Below are 20,542 nucleotides of genomic sequence, written 5' to 3' on the forward strand. Positions count from 1 at the left end.
TAAGAACTATCTACTAGCTTTGATGAATGCCTGAAGGAATCAGGTGGAGTCTGATTGGACTGGCTTGTCCATCTTTGGATCACAAAATTTGAAGGGTAGGACACTGTAATTGGTTCGGCTGGTTTCATTCACCCACCTTTGTGACTAGAGGTAAGAAATGGTATCTGCTCCCCTAAAAATGGGGTAAAATGGCAGAGACATAAATATTTGTCAATCGTTGTGTCTTGGAGCACTACCAAGATTCTTAAGATGAGCAAATCAAAACTTTATTTTCCTGTGCTTTCATGATCAGTAGCTTCAAAATTTGACTTAGTCAAAGGAGCAGAAAACTTCGTCTATTTAATCTGTTTCTATATTGACAGGAGAATTGCTAATTGGGATAATTTTTGTTTTTTGAGGATACTCTTGGCAAAAGCCTTAGATATGTTAATTCCATTTGACACATTTTTTGAAATTTATTTTAAGTTAGAAATGTAAATAAATACAGGCTTACTGGCATTTTTTTCCCTTTCACATTCAAGGATAACTATTTTAATACAGGGTCAGGTAATGGATTTGTACAGGCTATTTTTAGAAGAGATCTCGTCTGTGTAGATTGGACCCATTCAAAAAACAGATTATTATAGGTTTGTATCAGTATAAATGGCCAATAAAAATTTTCTTCCCAGATCATACATCATTTTCGACTAGAGCCCTCATTCCTATCTTTATTCATTTCTTTCTTCATCCCCTGCCTTCTCAGCTCCTCTGTATAACATTTAGTTAACATTATTTTTTACTTTTTTCCTTCAAATGGTGGGAGAAATCTTCTTTCAAAGTAAAAAGAACCAATCTGTCACCTTCTTACAGATTGAGGTCAGTGGGAAAATGTTATTCCGATTAGTCTTCTAAAAACATCACTTTAAAAATCAGGTTTTAAAAAAGTTATTATTATTATTATTTTTTTTTTTTTTTTACAAACTACAAAGCAGGAATAGTACCTTCTTCTGATTGCTAGGTTAATAGTTTTACTCACCTTATCTTCATTATCTTCTTAAGGATTGGAGTTTTAAACAACTCAACCTAGTATACCTGCTGTGTAAAGCTTTTTTCTTCTTTTGAATTTAAGTCTGAAGGCATATCTTGAGTTTCAACACTGAACAATAGATACTTGATGGTGGGAGCAGATAATAGTGTCCTGGAAAGATTTTAAGGATTTGACCATGTGTCTCAGAGTGGCCTTTTACCTAGCACTAGACAAAAATACAGAAGTAGAACGCTGAAGGGAAGGAAAAATAATGAGTCACACATGCATGCAGAAAATAAGTAAAATGAAATAAATCCAACTCTTCCAAGTTTTCCAAATTTGCGATCCATTAAAAAGCATTTTTATAAGTATGTATTTTTTTTTCTTGGCATATATATATGCTGTTCAGATAAACATGTTTGGCAAATGCTAGAATTATTGTCAATTTCTTTATAACCATGGTTTGAGATAATAGTGCATTATCTCTAATTAGGTTATGTTCACATTTTACAAATTTGGGGTATAATTCTTTTAGTTATATTGAAACTATTAATGACATATACAAATTTTATTACAAGTGTTTGAGTATTAAAGAGGTTTTTGCTACAGCTGATTTAGATGCTTATTTTTCTAAGCCATACATTTTACTGTCATATTTAATTTCATTGAGCTTATTTTTGCTAAGCTAAAGTGATCCCGTTTGTTTGCTTTTTGAAGGCAAGCGAAAGTGTACCACTGTCCACGTAGGGGTAGGAGAGGAGAGAGAGGTGAAACATACACATGAAAAAAAGCATTTTTTAAAAAAAGTTGGGGTAGTAATTGATTAATTTGTCTTGTATGATTCTCTTGAGAAAAACTTGCTGCCTTTAATACCAAGTTTATCATTCCTAGGAATTTTTTATTTCCTTTAACAAGAGCCAGGATACACACCTAGGAATATATCTAATAGTAAGCATTAAAATGCTAGCTACTATTTTTAAGTTACAGCAGAAAGGTTGTTGATTAATGGATACTAAAAGTCATATCTTTGCAATCTCATTTATGAGTTACGGGGGATTGTAGCTCAGAACCATTGATTCAGGATAGGAAAATGTCCAAAATACTTCTGATCTGCCACTCTGCTCTTTTTATTTGAAGTTGGTAAATCATTCAATAAAACCTTACACTGATAAAATGGTAAATTGAGTATGATTCAACTAAATTTAAAATACCCACTGCCTCCAACTCTCTGAATGTACTGCAGTTTCTCCCCACCAGCATCCTCTCCATGGTCACAGTAATTGGTAAACTTATTTCCTCACCATGGATTCTGAAATCCTTGGTTCAAGGGAATTAGGTTCTGAGAACTCTGTTAATACATGAAAGACAAAACAAAAATTTGGGGTATTCTCATAACCCTCTTAACACAGAATAAAAAGTTTTTGAAAATAAAATTGTCTAGAAATTTAGAGTGCATCATAGCAAACTGAAGGTGAAGCATCAAGTAAAAACAAAATGAGGTAGACTGGTGTTCCAAAAAAGTCAGGATTCACGATTTTAGCTTTGGTGAGCAACATTAATAATGGAAAGTAGATTTTGCTTAAACTGAGACAATGGACTGATCTATACTTAAAAAAAAAAAAAAGGTTACTTTTACATCAAATATATGAGGATCATACAAATTTGGTATGAGTTCTTCTTGGTGTGGGAGAGAGAAGTGACAAAACAAGATTCTTAGATTATTGTATCCAGATGTCCTTGCTACCGTAATCACTCGGCTGATAGAAACAGGCTGACCGAAGGCAAAGCCAGAGATTCACCAGCTTGTTTGTGTTCTAGCATCCTTGATATTCCTTGGGTTCCCACTCTGGAGATTCTTATTCTATGTGTCTGCTTTTTTGGCTTGAGTCTTGGTAGTCTATTAAAACTTCATAGGCCATTCTGACAAACAGCTAAATTTGAGAACCACATTAATATAAACAACAACAACAAAACAAAAAAACTAATGGTTATAACATTACAGATATAGCACTTAGTTTGTTCTTTCTTTGCATATTCTTTTGGAAATAGAACATCCCAAAATAGACAGGAATTAGTGTCACTTGTTATTTCATAGTTATCTTAAACTATTTATCATCAGATGATGACGATGTGTGTAAAACCATATGAAACCACCAGAACCCCTGTTAATTTCGTGTTATGCATTGAAACATATCTTTCCATAAATTTAGAGGCAATAGTAGGGTTTTAAGAAGACAGAAATAAAGTGGAGTGTTCTTGAATTTTGTGAGAAATTTCCTTCAACTTGAATATTACTTGAAGCCTTGTTTTAAATATTTTCCAAAAAAAAGCATACTCCTTCAAGTCCTACAAGTGAGTGTTCTTAAAACGAAATTTTGCTTATATTTTGGAAAATAGAGGCCTCATTATTGCAGAATATTTTTTTTTAAGATATGTGATTGTTAGAGAATCTGGATCACTCACAGATCCCTGATAAGAAAGTAAAATGGCACAATTACTCTGGAAAATAATATGGAAGTTTCTTACAAAACTAAATACGTGTTTTCCATCTGACCCAGCAATTGAACTATTAGGCATTTAAACATAGAAACAAAAAGCTTAGGTTTATACAAAATCTGTAAATGAATACTTAGAGTAAGTTTATTTCATGATAGCCAAAACCATAGTAAAACATCTTTCGGTAGGCAAATGAATGGTTAAACACAGTGCTACACATCACACCATGGGATACTAGTATTCAACAATGAAAAGAAATTAACTGCTGGTACATATAACAACTCGGATAGACATGAAGGGTATCAGTCTCAGTGAAAAAAGCCAATTTCAAAGGCTACATGCTATATGATTTCATTTATATAATATTTTCGAACGGACAAAATTATAGACATGCACACAGAGACACAGAGACACCAGCTTGTGTGCCTGCAAAACTGGTGAAATCTGAATAAGGTCATTTGTCTGTAATATTCTACCGTAGTCTTGCAAGATATTAGCTTTTAGAGGAACTGAGTGAAGGTGTATGGAATCTTTTATTTCTTGCCATTGCATGTTTATCTGAACACATTAAAATACAATTTTTAAGTAGTATGTCCGTTCGAAAATATATCAAATATTTGGAACAATCCATTAGCCAAGCTATTAGATTCCGTGGTGAATTAGATCATTGTCCCACAAATAGTGTTCTCTTCCTTTGCCTCTATAAACTTTGGCCATGAGACTTACTTTGACAAATGGATTGATAGAAGAAATGTGAGGAGAGTCTTGAAATGCGCTTATGTGGTCAGGCTTGCCCCATACTTCTTCTGCTTTTGCCATGAGAAGAGCATGGCCCAGGAAACCCACTGGTCCCAGGAGAATGAAAAATACAAAGACCAGACCTGAAACAAATCCATGGGCAAGAATTGATTATAACCTTATATCAAGTGAATTCCAGACAAACCACAGGCACGAGAGTGTGAAATCAAAGTTTGATTTGCATGCCACTTCTTTTAACAGTGGTTTGCTATACAGTCTTATTTTGCCTAGAGTTGATGAATACAGAACAAATAATTAATGAGAATAGATTTCAGATACTCTTACTGAGATTACAGTTTAGGTAAAACAGAAAGTAGTATAGTATATATCACAACTGACAATTATCAAATATCTGCCTTTTCAGAAGTAAACCTGACATAGTTTAAATTAAGTACGTACGGATCTTGATATTTATTTTCCTCTCATATCTCTTAATGCTTTATTTTTCCTCTGAACCTAAATTCAGAGGGTTTTAAAAAGTCCTAATGGAATTATGGTTATACTTTTGTTTGTCATTGAAAGTGAAAGAGCCATTAATAAATTAACATCCTCTCCTCCCAACAATTTGATCTTGATTTTTTCCACTATGTAAGTGCCATCAGAAAAATAACTGTCACTTTTGTTTACTGCTGCATCACTAGTACTTAAGCATTTAATAAATATAAATATGTATTGAATAATTATTCAACCTCCTTACTTTCCCATTCTCCTATAAATATGTTTACTGAGTTGTTTTTAGTATATCCTCCATGCTTTTACAGAAATCTATATTAACGATAGGAAAACTCCTTGCATTTTCTAAGAAATATCAAAATTTTGTATATTGTGCTCCCTAAATGGCAATTTCTCTCAATTTTTACATGAAAGGAGACAAGTATTTCTTATGATTAGTTGGCATGCCTTTATTCACCAAGAAGAGAAATTTAAAAAACCATAATATTTCTCTAATTTGTTTTGGCTTTCAGGAATATGAGTCCAATTTAATGCTCAATAATAGTAACTATGTAATGCAACTAAGTATATCAGAACCACAATTTTAATTACCATTTTTTCTTTTAATAAGATGAAATAAAATATTTTTCATCAAATAAACATACTTTAAATAAACTAAATTCTAGAATTATCAAACTTTCTAAAGTAAATATTATTTTATCAATTGAACGCTTTTATCCTTCTAAGAAATATTTATGAAGAGCTACTGTATGTCTCAGACCCTGTTCTAGGCCCTAGATGTACAGAAATGAGTGTTACAAAATCACGGAACTTGGATTTTGGTTGCCGACTAAAAATTAGTATCTGGTATGCAAATAAAAGATTATGTGATTTTTGAAAAGAATAAAATGCTCCTAAGATAACCTGCTGGGGAATCTGGATGTTGGGAACTGATATGGGAATTGGGATAGGGCAGAGCATGGCAAGCTTGTTTAGGATTTAAAATGTCAAGACACGAGACAAAAGAAAAGGAAGAATATATGAAAGGAGTTATGGCTTCCTGGGCAGAAGTAGCAGAATGCAGGGAAGGTCTAAGCTAAGAAAGAGCATGGGTTGCTCTAAGAACTACAAAAAGGGTCCTGGACACTTATGTACTAATCAAAGGGGAATATTGTTTGAATTAAGATTGGAAAAGTAAATAAGGGTTGAGATATGTAAGCCCTGCTAAGGGTTTTGGTTTAATTCTGAGTATAATGTGAATCCATTGAAAGCATTTCAGTAAGGAAATTATAGGATCGTACTTACAGTTTCTTTAAATGACTGTTTATTGTGGGAATGATTATTGGATCAGAGTAAAATTAAAACTAGTACAATCACCCAGATGAGAGATGGTGATAGTCTGAAGAAGGCTGATGGCAGGAAAAAAAAAAAAAAACTTTAGTTCATTATATGTGACCTAGAATAAGTGATAGTACAAATAACACTAAATTAAACTATTAAACTGCATATTTATTTTAATCTACAAGGTTAAAGCTTTAAAATAGTTTCTGTTATTAATTCTGAATATATATTTAAAAATAAACTCTGGCCAAGTAAAAACAAAAATTATGATGATAATCCAAAAACTTACTTTAATGAAGTTCAAAACATTTAGGAAATTTTAGTTAGTTGAACTTAAGTTAATGATCATGACATTTAATGTATAATTGATGATTAATATTGGAAGGTGGTGGTAATCAATTGAATAATGCTAGTATAATGTAAGCTCTTGCATTTTATCTGTATTGGGCAACTCCATATAAAATTCTAATTTATTCAAGAATTATTGACAAATATGTTATAGATAGATACAGCAATACCTATACTTAAAAGGGAAATTTAAAGAAAAAGAAAAAATTTTTTTCAAGCTTTTAAAAATTTATCTGAAGGAAGGAAAAGGAAAAAAAGAACACTATTTAAGGAAATATTTATAATTTAGAACTTAAGAGATATTTTTGCTTTTAGATTTTATATAAAGAGATAAATACTTGTCGAAAGTAAATATGTAGAACTATAGTGAACAGAATAGTGTTATGGTAAATAGTCAAATAGACTGTTTTAATTCTAAATTATAAAGTGAGTGCCATACTCAAATAAGAGGTTGTAATAAAGGGAGCTTTTAAGTAGAATTTCTAAATGATGTATGTTTACAAATTCAAATTATTTCACGTAGGAGAAAAACTGATTTACCTAAACTTTTTTTTTTTTGTAAAGTGGTAAAGCTGGAGGATTTTAAATCTATCATTTCCTCAGGATGTAAAGAAAGTGCTTAAAAATATATTCCCCGTGCCACCACATTTAAGCAAGCCAACTGTCACACAGAACAGTTAAATTTATCATGGAGGAAACAAATGAAAAATCATAACCAGCAAAATATACTTAGAACAAATTACCAATTTTGACAACTAGATGAATACAAAATTGCTGTCTTCAACATGAAGTCCCTAATTTGAAGTTCATAGTTTTTTCTTTAAAGTATGTGCACTTTTTATTTTAAAAATATATGTGTGTTTTGAAAACAATTTCTTGGGAAACCTTTGACTATATATAGAAAGATTCAAGATAAGTTTTAATAGTAATTAGGGATGTCTTCATTTGTAGAGAGTTCTTCTCTGTGACTGAACTTAAGATTTTACTTTGTCTTAAAATAGTAACAGTGATATTAAAAACGGACTATATTTTTTGAGGTCTATCAACTTATATTGCTGTATAGAATGAAATACGGAATTATATAAGGAGGTGAGAAATATCTGAAGTAATCTGAAAAGACTTCTACAAAAGTGTCCATTTTACTCATTCAAAAAGGCAGTAGTCTTCTGCGATGGTTATTTTTATATGTCAACTTGACTATACTTTTGTATATATAATATATAATACATAAATGTTATATAAAAAGTGTATACATTTTATGTATGTGTACATATACACATATTTTATTATCTAAGAAACTTTACTTTTTTGAAAATTACCATTTTTTAATTTTCTTTTTAGTAAATGAAACCCTTTTAATTTTTATCTAGTTTCTACATAATGGTTATTGAATACTCCACAATTTATTAATCTAAATGTCATGGTACATGCATATACTTTCAGGCTCTTCATATCCATTGTAACCAATACACATAACTGGGGGAGAGGAAGCCTATACACTTGTCTGCATATACACTTGTCTCAACTTCATGCAAGAAATTGTTCAAATTTCCAGCAACTTTTTCTGTTAAAAAAAAAAAAAAAACAACTGTGAATAGAGTTCGAATACAAATATAGGACTCTGTTAAGGACAGTTTATAAAATATACTATAAAACAGTAGTTTTTACCTTTCACAAAACTGAGTTACAAAATACTTTTGTTTTACAGTGCATTCTTTCCTAGAAAGTGTTATTAAATCACTCATTTACGTACACATCTGTCAATATAGAAATAGTATACACATATACACTGTTGGTCTGTTTCTATAGAGAATTTTTACTAATACAGCTTTATATTCAGACTGTCTTAGAATCAAAACATGAAATATTATGTGAAACTTCATGTTAAAAAAAGGATAAAAATTGATGAATTAAAAGTCTAGCACCCTGCCATTTTGGCTTTTTTATTTTTTATTTATTTTTTTGCCAGTTTACGTGGTCCATAGTGTATATGTATCTTTGTTAATTCCTAGTACTTCTTGATAATTTAAGAACAAAACACTTCAAATCAATTGAAATCATTATTTTCTCCTGTGAATTTCTTCATGTGTGATTTTATTGTCCAAATGACACATATCTAAAGCATGCAGTATGTGGGATATGAACTCTTCAGAAATGCTTCATCCCCACCCCCCCATACAGACATCTTCTCTTTAGAATTTCTCAAACTATATTATAATCTTTTTTAACAACTGAACTTGTTTTACATTCCTCATAATTTCAACTCTATAGTTGAACTAAACACAATAATATTTTAAGATATTTGCTGCATTTAATTGCACTTAAATGCATGAAGCTTTAAAAGACACCTCCCAAGTGGTGCGCAGTTAACCTAATGACTATATCAATACACAAAAGAGTGAAAACAGACGATTTTGTCCTTTTATGTGCACATTATTCAACATTACTCATTTTATTTTTTCCTTTTCGTTACATTTGGGCAAAGATCAGTGCTGTTTTTTACATATGTTAATGCCCTGCTGATATTTGAACATCAACCTTAAGGAGCATAAGTCAAATCAGATAATGATTATCACCACCTGAGTGCATTTCTTATATTTAAAATTAATTCTAGAGTAGTTATGCATAAATTTTTTATATTATTTTATCAAAATAAATACCTTATTTTCCATCACCAATGTTGAAATCACCATTTTATTATCTGTTACCCGTAGGTTGATCTCTTTGTTATTTGGACAGTCACAGTTAGTTAAAAGTATAAATTAATAACTGAATATGTGTTCTTGGTTTTCTGAATGACTGAATCATGAAGCAACTCAGAAACCCTAGGGAGATAAAAATGAACTAATGAATTTTTCATTAGAGGTCCTATTATAAACTTTTTATCTCTTGAGTAAATACCTCAGTTAAAATCTAACATTCACCAAGCAGCCTACTATTCGTTATGTTAATGAGGAGGCTAATTGCAAATTTCCCTAGGTAATCTCAGTGTCAATTATTCATGAACTTCTGACAACAGACATGACATTTCAGAATGACAGCTCTCAATCCTTTTTTTAAAACAAGTTTTAATATGTGCAGAGTGATTTAAAAGTTGCTAAAAGTAAGTTGAAAAGAAAAAAGAAAAAAAACTTCTGAAACTTGAATACCTGATATGTTAGCTCTGAATTTATTTAAGGTTAACATATTTTAGAATTTGAAAAACTTTAAGGACGAAAAAAAAACCAGAAAGCATTATCATTATTTTATTTTTCAGAAAATATTATTTCAAACTTCTCTTTAATTACATTGTTGAATTGGTGTTCTTGAATAGGAAATTCAAATTCCAAAAGGATTCTAACTGAAATATATAATTACAGGTATTTTTTTTCTGAATCATCAATAAGATTAAATTGCAAAATAAATTAATACATGAACACTAAATAAAAACTTGGTTCTATAATATTTAGTGATTTATTTATGCAGCTATTTTTTTTTCTATAGTCAGTGAGTTTTGAATGTTCCTATTTGTTGCATCTACTGGATCTCATGTTGGTGTATGTAATCCATGGTCTGTCATTTGAAAGATGAGCTTGTTTTCCATGGGAGTTCTTTTATCCTTTGAGGCATTTTAATGTTCGCCACTGCCCCTGAGGTTTCTTTGTTTCCCACCACATTCTAAAAATAATTTTATAGTTTAGAATCTTCCTGGCATTGAATTTAAAACTTGTACTCTACACTTTTGCACTCCGATGGTTCAGGGTCTTTTTTCTTTCATAGAACATTCTTAGATCGGGGTCAGAGTTTTTCTGGTCGGCATTTCAAGCAGTTAGCCCATTGCAAGAATATGAGTTTTTTTGTCTTGAACTTTTACCCGTGTTTGTGTGTGTGTGTGTGTGTGTGTGTGTGTGTGTGTGTGAAAGAGTTCCTCCAAATTTTTCTGCCCTATTGTTTAGAAATCTAAATAATGTTAAAAAGTTATTTAATGTTCTCTATAAGGACAACTAGAGCAGGCATCTCTTTATAATGAAAAAGTAGTGGTAAGGCATTCAGATTGCCCCTGCTTGTTATCATGTTAAAAATGAGAAATTTACTCCAGGTCAAAAATATCCATTTTAGAAAACCCAGTCCTCTACAGTGAGGTCATTCAATTCCTCAGTGAACTGTTCTTCTGCTTACCTTGGGGAAAGGAATAAACATTGACAAATATCTCTTTTTTCAGAAATGAGTATTTCAAACTAGGTATTTCAAGCTGGATATCTCTATAGGCTCAGCCAGAAAGACAGACTTCTACATGTTCTGTAGCCTTGCTTGAAATTATTCTTGACTATATAAATGCATATACATACCTATACCTATACCTATCCTATACCCTATCTATATCTTTCCTGTACTTATACCTATACCTATACCTATATCTATACCTAAACCTATACCAATCTAATTCCTATACATCCTTAGTCTTGATCTAAACAGTGAAATCCTTCAGAGACCCATTAAGTGGGTAAGAGAAAAAAATCAGATAAATATGAGATGATCAAATAATATATATTTTAATTGATGTAAGTCTAGGTGACCACTACACACATGCATGTACATGCAGGCACACACACACCTGTGTATTTTAAGTTCAAATTTTGGAAAAAATAAGAAATATGTCATAGTGGAGTGTGGATGGACAGTGATTAGAGAGACATACCTCATGAATAGACTATATAAAACCGTCTTAAACAGGATCTGCATCTAAAATGTAGGCCTATGACTAATCCTCAATAATAGGTTAATGAACTAATAAAATCCACATTTAAATAACTAATTCAAATAACATAATCCACCATTTTATCACAACACTTTTTTTTTACTACAACCATACCAAACTACTTGTAAGTTCTCATTAAATCCTTTTACCATTTAGAAAAAAAAAAAAAAAGTGCAGCTCTCTGCCAGCGTTAATTTAACATCACACATAGGAATGCTAAATTTTCTAGGATTTGACATTTTCAGCCTTTGAGAATTACTATATTTTATAAATGGAAATACCACTACTAAAAACAATGCTATAAATAGAATGATGTCATTTGTTTGCAAAGATTGTTGATGTACTAGAGCGATGCAAAAATAATAATAAAAGCAAGTTATTCTGTGGTAAACTCTGGGGATAAGGTAAGGATGCTAATCCACGAGTTTATCTCAGGGTAAACTCTGCAGCCACAAGTACCACTAGCAAGTATTCTCTGGGCAAAGACAATGGATTAATGTCATGATGTTTCACATTTCTGAGAATCCCACACAAGAAGACCATTTGGCGCTCTTACATCTGTTAAAAAAGAGACAACAGGCTCAAAATGGAGTTGCTTATGTTAAGCCCATCACCAAACCTAGAGTTAATACCTAACCTAACTGCAGTTCCAGCCTCTCCCCAGGAACGCAGCCTTTAGCGAGTCATCTGGAGTTTCCTGGCCAGCACTACTGAGGTACTCTGCCCCACAGGCCCCGTCTGTCCCCCATCAAACAGGTGAACTTGCCTGAAGCAATCCACTCTGCTAGAAACTTCCTTTTCCTACTCCCTCTCCCTATCAAAGCCTCCCATTTCATACAGGTCTTAGGAGACTCTTTCTATCTGCTAGATGAGTTACTGCCTAATTCATGAATTGTTGGATAAAACTAATTAGACCCTCAAACTTACTCAGTTGATTTTTTTTAACAGATCTAATTTAATTCATCCTACAACATCTAGAATGTCACCCAAAATAGACTTGATCCCCTAAATGTATATAGGTTTCCATGACCTATCTAGAGTTTTTTGGCCAGTGTCCCAAAGTGGCCTGTTTTTGTTTGTTTGTTTGTTTTGTTTGTTTTTCTTTATCTGATTCATATCGTTAGATAGAAAAGTCTATGTCTTGATTGATTTTGCAGCCCCAGGCCCTGCCTAGCGCTTCATACACAGTAGTGTTCAACAAGTTTGTGTTGCTCTTCTTTATCATTCATTTTTACTCTGTTCATTGCAGATTCTTGCAGTCTTCGTCACTTTCCTTGTTATCTTAAGTACCTTGTGCCTACCTTTACCAACCATGTGATGAATCCAGGTTAATGCTACAACATGAATCTGCCAGTATTCTGGTCTCTCTGTCTCCTGTCTCAATGTTACACTTTTGCTTGGCCCAGATCTGCATTAATGATCCTCATGGCTTTGGAGAATTTAACTATTGACTGTGGAACTACAGCTTTAATCACCTCATTCCTCACATCATTGGTCTTCGGGGTTGGTGCTCAACCACCACAGGGCTACAAGGTCGCCCACTTTTCTGTGTGTTTACTCATCTGGATTATAAAACACCTGGCTACTCAGACCAGAAATCAAAGCGGCCACTGTGCTCAGTACAGTTCTACAATAGATATATCCTGAAATAAAAAGGCTTCAAGTGAGACGTTAAAGACAGTTTCTCATCCAATTCTTCCCATCTTTTTTCTTTTTAGAAATGGAGCACCCCCAAATTCACATACATAAGTAGATTCCCTTTCCTGTATTGCATTTTGAATAAAGAAGTTAGACAAGTGAGGTTTGTTTTTGTATGTGCATTTGTTGTTTGTTTAATGACAAAAGGAAATGTGCCCTGAAGAAGAATAATGCATTCATTCTGATTGCCACACCTCTCATCTCAGAAACTTAGTTGTCATTTTTCCATTCTTTTCTGTTACCAGCAAGTTATTGATAAATAGCACTAGTATTTAAAGTCTTTTATCTCTTTCTTTAACAATGAATCTCTGTTAAAGTGATATTAGCTTTAGAAAATAAAGTTGGTGTGAATTAGTGTATTTTCATGGGTAAGTGCATAATTCAAATGTTGACTCTAATGTTCAAACGTGTATCCTTGGGAAATATTCTTAAACTTGATCTTTGTTTCCTCATCTGACCAATTGAGATGATTATAATAGCAGTCTTCACACAGGATAATCCTATGGAATCATGAAGCCATTCCAAGGGAAACTCAGCCAGGAATTCTTTCGAAGAAAGCAAGTTCCAGATGCTGATACCTGGAAGTACACTTTCCAAAAATTGACCTGACCGATCCCTTTCATGATGTCCTTTCTCCTACTTTAGAGACAAATCCATACTCCTCACCAACATGGAATCGTACCATGTTACATTGCCCCTACATGCAAAAAACTTCAGGTATCAAAAGATACAAGAGGAAATAAGAATGTCTCTCTCAATTAAAGCACCATATCTGTCCCCAGTTATTTTCATTAAGAATAAAATTTTACTTCTTGTGTTAAATAATCATTTATACAAATGGATAATATATGTATACATTTTTGAATAATTATATACTAATGGTTATTCTAAAATTGAATTTGGTAGGAAATTTTTTATTACACTGACAATTAGACATGGGTTGTAATTTAGGTAGATGTTTGTGTTTCAGAGAGGTATAATATGGTGGTTGATAAGACAATTGTTAATGAAGATATATTTGTTTATTTTTAAGAAACTGATGATTGGCATCAAATTGCTGTGGTGTTTATATTTCATGGGATACATTTTAAAACATGATATTAGTGTCTAAATGCGCTCATCATTTTGCTGTTATGGTTGCATGCTGTAATGAATATAACGTGAAAAGCACAGAACTTAGCACCTATCACTGGCCACGTAGATTTACTATTTTATAAAAATGTAAGCTAAATCATATATAACTTTAGAAGAAAATAGCATGACATTAAGATGAACACATTTAAGTTCCATCTGATAATATCACAAAATACATAGTAGTTTCTTCCCTCAACTGGACATGGTCTACAAATTAAGTGAATTGCATATATTTGAGAATTACATTTATCCTCAAAGTACGACATAAATCATTTTTTTCAATAACTTTGGATCATAAAAGTTGTAAATGTATACTATTGCAGATAAGTATGTTTGGTCTCTCCAACTCCATTTACCTTACAGTTCTTAAATATAGCTTCCTTTCCTGGAACAACCTGTCCTCCCCAACTTCATCAGTCTAGCTGAAGCTGCCAATGACAGTATTCTGCCCACAGGCATGGGCATATGTCCCCTGTTTTACTAATAAGTCCCCATAATATTTTTAGGCCAAGAATGTAAAGATAACTCAGACCTTATTAATACAAAATTCTCCCTAGGATATTTTAGGTGGCCGGTGAGAAAATGCTCTTTCCTTTTTGGTGTACAGTTGGTTAAATAGCCAGTTTCAGAGGCATTGCTAACGTGGAGCAGGGGTGTCACAGAGCAAAGCTGGCTGCTGTCAAGAGATTCAAATACAAACCAAGGCACCAAGTATGAGGAACAGGCAGAAACCAGAGTGACCTTGGTAAGTTAGGGAATTTCATATAAATGACATAATTATGAACACAGTAAAAAGGTGGTTAGCGACTTTTTACTCTCACTTTAAGCTCTTGTTTGTTGTGGGTATTTTTATGTGTGCTGTACTGGGGGTCACCAAGGGCTCTGTTTCACCACCGGTCAGAACTGACCTGACTTCTGACTTCTGTCCCCAAAAAGGAAATGTAGCAGTGAGACAATAGTGAAATCAATATTAGATATTCTGAATATTTTACAATTTACTCACCTTTGAAATGTGCTCATAGCATACAAGGAATAATATTAAATAGGATGAATTAATAGTTTAACAATCTGTTCCTTGATATTAAAAAATTACTATTTTATTTAAATTGGTTTCTAAGAATAGTGTATTTTACTTATTAGATAGGAACTGTCAACAGACTATAGGTAAACACAATTATTTACTAAATGATTAAGATAACTTTTTCCACATTTTAATTAATAACATAAAATAGAAATATTATATAAATAAACAACAAAATATATGTACAATATAGAAATTATCACAGCAATAACCATAGGTTATAGTTCATGTCATTTTGAAAGTCCTACTTCAAAATGATATTCTCAGTCTCAACTCGAAATTCTACAATATATGGAGATTTTTGTCCATGTGGAAATAAAGAATAAACTAGTTTGGTCAGAATATTCTAATTCAGAATACAATATTGAGGTAAATCTATTCCATAGAGAAAGAAGGTGGTTAAAATATTTAACTTCTATGAGTTCAGAATATATTAAAGAAACTAAACCCATGGCTAAGGATACTTAAATGTACCGGGAGTATGTAAGTGGAGTAGTGAATAAAAAGTATTATTGTTTACTTATCCATCAATGCCACTTAACAAGAAAGAGCCCATGAGGTTTGAATTGTGCTACATCCATATCTGTCAGCTTCAGAGACGACATAATCAGATTAGCAGCTAAGTCAGGAGTTTTAAAGAGATGAGAAATGTACCAACGTGACTAGATTGTTTTATAATATCATCCATTTTTACTGCAAACTCATATAGTAGATCTGGTGAATTCACTTATTCAAAGTTGTAACTGAAATGTCGCCTTTTAAACAGTCACAGTGTGATGACTTATGTCTATTATTTTAATCTTCTTTTGCACTGTAATGGAACCATAAGCTTTTCTAATTTTCTTAGATATTTCTGTATGAGTTTGTGAAACTTCCTCCAAATAATCAAATGTGCTGAGAGACGCCCATGTGCCTGAAGCTAAGGGAAATAGCATTCAGAAGTTACCTTGTATGTGGATCCACATACTACGAATTAATGAAAGAACTGATATTAAGTTTGAATATGCTCAGTTATCATATTTATAAAATGGGACTTTTAAAATGACACTTTCTAAGAAAGTTTTTTTGGGGGGGGAGTGAAATTGTAGGTGCATAAATTTAACTTTCATAAGTAACTAAGAATATTGTAAACACCATTACCAACATAGCATGTAACTAATGTCATTGTTCTAATTTCCTTTTTTAAAAAAGTATTATATTTTGTATTGAATTATATTCATTTAAAAATTTAAAATATAAGATTCCTGGCTTAAAATTAATTATATTTTTAATAATAATTTTTTCATATTTCTTAGAAACAAGTGAATTTATTACCCCACTTTATATTTAATAAAATTTTTATTACAAACAGTCATTCATATAATTATTTATTTATTTACATATAAAGTAGCAATACTACTTTACTCAAAAAGCGAATAACATAAATGATTTTAATTGTCGCTCACAGAGTATGCACTTCTGACTAAACTAATCAACTAAAATAGAAGTTGTCCTAATTATACTATATTTACAAACCTCTGTTTAATCTGTCTTCCAGATAGGAATTACCTATATTGTCAAGAGAACATAGTAACAAACATGTCTTTGTTGCAATCAAATGTGGCAAATATTTCACAGTTTGATGCCAAGCAATAGCCTTAACATATTGGTATTCACATATTCTTCAAATTTCTGTGATTATCTAGATATTGATTGAGTGAAATTGACTCATAAAAAGAACTGTAGACTGTTTAGCAAAAACTGAAGGAAGTCATGTAAGGGGAAAAAATGATTTGTGCCAATTGTCATTTGAAATTAAAATTATTGTCAGTCTATAAAACATGATCAAGTAGAAAATCTTTGTCTAATTAGAAAGCTTAAATCTAAAGTATAACCCTTGACTAGAAGGCTTGTGAATATCTAGAATGGTAGATTGTTTTGGTTATTTCTAAGAAGAAATTAAACAAACTGAAATATAAATACAGGTTAGAAATCCATCTGCTTCTAACATATAGAACATCTTATTCAGAGGACAAATAATTAACAGTCAACTTCTAAAGTGCCTTCTAGAGTGAATTGTTTTATGATTCAATATAGAATATATAAAAGCACATTAATCTACAGGACAATTTTTCTCATTTACCATCATTACAAATCCAGATAAATAATTTTTTTTTCTGCATAGAATCAATTTTAACAAAGAACAGACAAGTTATTATACAGATGAAAACTGCTAAAACTGTCCATCAAGTAAGAAAATTTGCAGCCACAATCCCTATGCTGTTAGGAATAAACAGAAACGTGAAATAAAATGTGTGAATTATCTTGATTAATCAGAGGCAATGCATAAAAATGCTTCACTTCCTTTACCCTTCTAAGAGAGTCTTTCCAAAAATCTGTGAAAGCCATGGGAGATATTAAAGAACATTTTTACAATCTCCACAAGTTGTATTCTAAAATTTAAGAACAAATAATAGGACAGTATTTCTTAAAGTCTGATTTGACATATATAATTATATTTAACCTGAAGTAAATGTTTAAACCATACATTTTTACTGAGAATATCATGAAGTATTTATAACCTGAATTACATTTTTAAATACTAGCTACCTATAACTAAACATCTGCCATTTTTTATCTTATCTCTTACAATACAGTTGAAGTATTCTTCATATTTTGTAGTATTTGGCAACATTTCCTATCATGTTGCTTAAAAAATACAATATCCTGAATATAATATCTGGAACAACAACAATGGCAATGTTCTTGTAAGATAGAGAAAAAAAAATCTTAATAAAAGAAACAATAGATAAGAAATTCAACATTGCTAAAGAAACATTTATCTTTAAAACTTGATCTGACTAATAATCCCTGACTGTATGGAAGAATTGATTATTATGAGAGTTTAAGAATTAATTCAATAAAATGCTACATGTTAAAATTCTAATAAGAGATGCTTTGGGGTGAAGAATCTTGGAATTACAGCTACAAAGTTTTGAATTTGCAGTCTTAGTACGTTTGAAAGGAAAAAAAAATACATCTCTGAGTTTGCTGGGACCGACATAACAAAGCAGCACAGATAGGTGGCTTAACCAATAGAAATTTATTTTCACACCATTCCAGAAAATAGAAATCTAAAATCAAGGCATCAAAAGTTTTGGTTTGGTTTCGACTTGCAGACGGCTGTCTTCTCACTGCCCTCACCCTGCCTTTCTTCTGTCAAGGGGTCTCTCTGTGTGTTCAAATCCCCTCTTCTAGGAGATACCAGTCAGATTGCATTAGGGCCCATCCTAATGACCTTCTTAACTTAATCACCTCTTTAAAGGCCCTGTCTCCAAGTAAAATTACTTTCTGAGGTATTGGGGGTTAGGTCTACAACATGTGAATTTGGGGCACTCAATTCATCCCATAACAATATCCTTTGTTGTTTTCATTAAGGAAATGCAAATTATCTCAATTGTTATCTTAAATATACCTGCCAACCTGTGATAATATAAGAAAAATAGAACATTTGCAAGTATCTTCAAAAGAATATTTAATGTACCATAAGTGTTGTTTTAGAAGGTCTGCTCTTTTGCTATGTTACCCATCTGAACCATGGTATCTCCCACAGTTTGTTCCACAGTATTTGGACTTCTGCTATGAAAGATGGGGAGAACTTGATCATCCAAAATCTCTTAACAGGGGTAACGTGAAACTGGGCAGATCAGAGTGAATTCAGATACTGTGAAGACATTTCAAATAGAAAAGTTTAAGCAAGGAAATCTAAAGTCATATTATTGTAGTCTACAGCTGCATATATTTCGTGGAATATGCTACCATCTATTTAGATTCTTTACAAGGCAATTCCTCTGTTTTTAAAAGAAATATAAGTGGCTATGTGGAAATCTAAGATGCAAAGTTGACAGGTGTTTTGCAAAGTTAGTTGATTTTGTCTGCATAAAAATATATATGAGTGTTACAGAACTACTCCCCACCTTTGTAGTTGGTTGACTAACATCCTTGGCTGAAATGACTTGGGGAACTAGCACTGTGCCACAGATTTCTCATTGCCCTGCATTCATTTTCTTTATTTATTTTCTGTTAATCTACATGTGTCTTTATACTTAAAGTCGATTTCCTGTAGACAACATGTAGGTGGGTAGTGGTTTTTTTTGATCCACTCTGATGATCTCTGTCTTTTAATTAGTGCATTTAGGCCATTGATATTCAACATGATTATTGATATAGTCAAATTAATACGTACCATATTTGTTACTGTTGTTCTTTGTTCTGATGATAATTTTTCAGACATTTATTGATTTTCTGCTCATACTGTCACACTTTCTCCCACTAAGCCATATTTTCTAACTATTATATTTATTACTACATTGAATGATTACATTATTGCAATCACATATTATGCTGGAGAAAATGTCCCTCTTTTGAGACCAGAAAATTTATAGGTTATTTTTAATACTTGATGTTTTTTAAAAGAATTAAATGTTCAACAGCAATCTTCTTTTTATTTTGACATTTTTAGTACAATTCGTTAAATGTGTCATTTTCCCCAGTGCTTCAGGATGGGATATTTAAAACACTTTAATTTCCCAACACCACGCCTTTCATTCAAATCTTAGATTGTGCTGATATTTTTAAAGGCTATCACGGTTTTATTTTAAAATATAACTATTTTTTAAAAAACTTAATAAAACACGTTTCACATCAGATATCCATTATTCATTTGATTTTTTAAACACATTTTAAAGTTTTATGTTATGTAAAAATTCAGACAGAAAATAATTTAATGATAGTATAATTAACTTATGTATATCGATCAATCACCTATAATTATAACCATTTGTCATTTATATATTATCACCTATAACTTCACCTTATTCCCTCACAAAATTATTTTGTGTTTTTTGCACATATACATATCTATAAAATGAAATGCACAAATCTTAATTGTTTAATTATAGAAAAGGATACAGCTGTGTAAGTCCCATCTCTATTAAGACATAGACCTTACTTCACCAACCAAAATATTCCCTTTAACAAGCAAATCCAATCGCCCCTGCATGCCATTCCCTTACCCCGACCCTACCTCTTGTCTGTGAGACAGTCACATTTAATTTTTTTTTTATCATTGATCAGTTTTACCATATAACTTCATATAATGGAATTGTGCAGTATATACTTTTTTGTGTCCAATTACTTTCCCTCAGAATGTTATTAATGAAACCTACTGTTGGTTTGTTATTCAAGTGTATTTTGTTAAAAAAATCATATCAATTAACTAAATCGTTCAATTAATTTAATTAATATCAATTTCTTCCAATTTTCCATATGCTTTGTTTTATTCTCTATTTAGTCTTTGTATAGATAGTCGTATTTAGTTAGGGTGCTAGATATCAGGGATAATGAGCATATTTTGATTATTTATTCTGAAATCTTATAAACTTGAATACCTTTGTACACTTTAATATAGTGCCACATTATCTGTATCATA

This window comes from Pteropus alecto, unplaced genomic scaffold (assembly GCF_000325575.1).
Source record: "Pteropus alecto unplaced genomic scaffold, ASM32557v1 scaffold17, whole genome shotgun sequence".
NCBI classification, from domain to species: domain Eukaryota; kingdom Metazoa; phylum Chordata; class Mammalia; order Chiroptera; family Pteropodidae; genus Pteropus; species Pteropus alecto.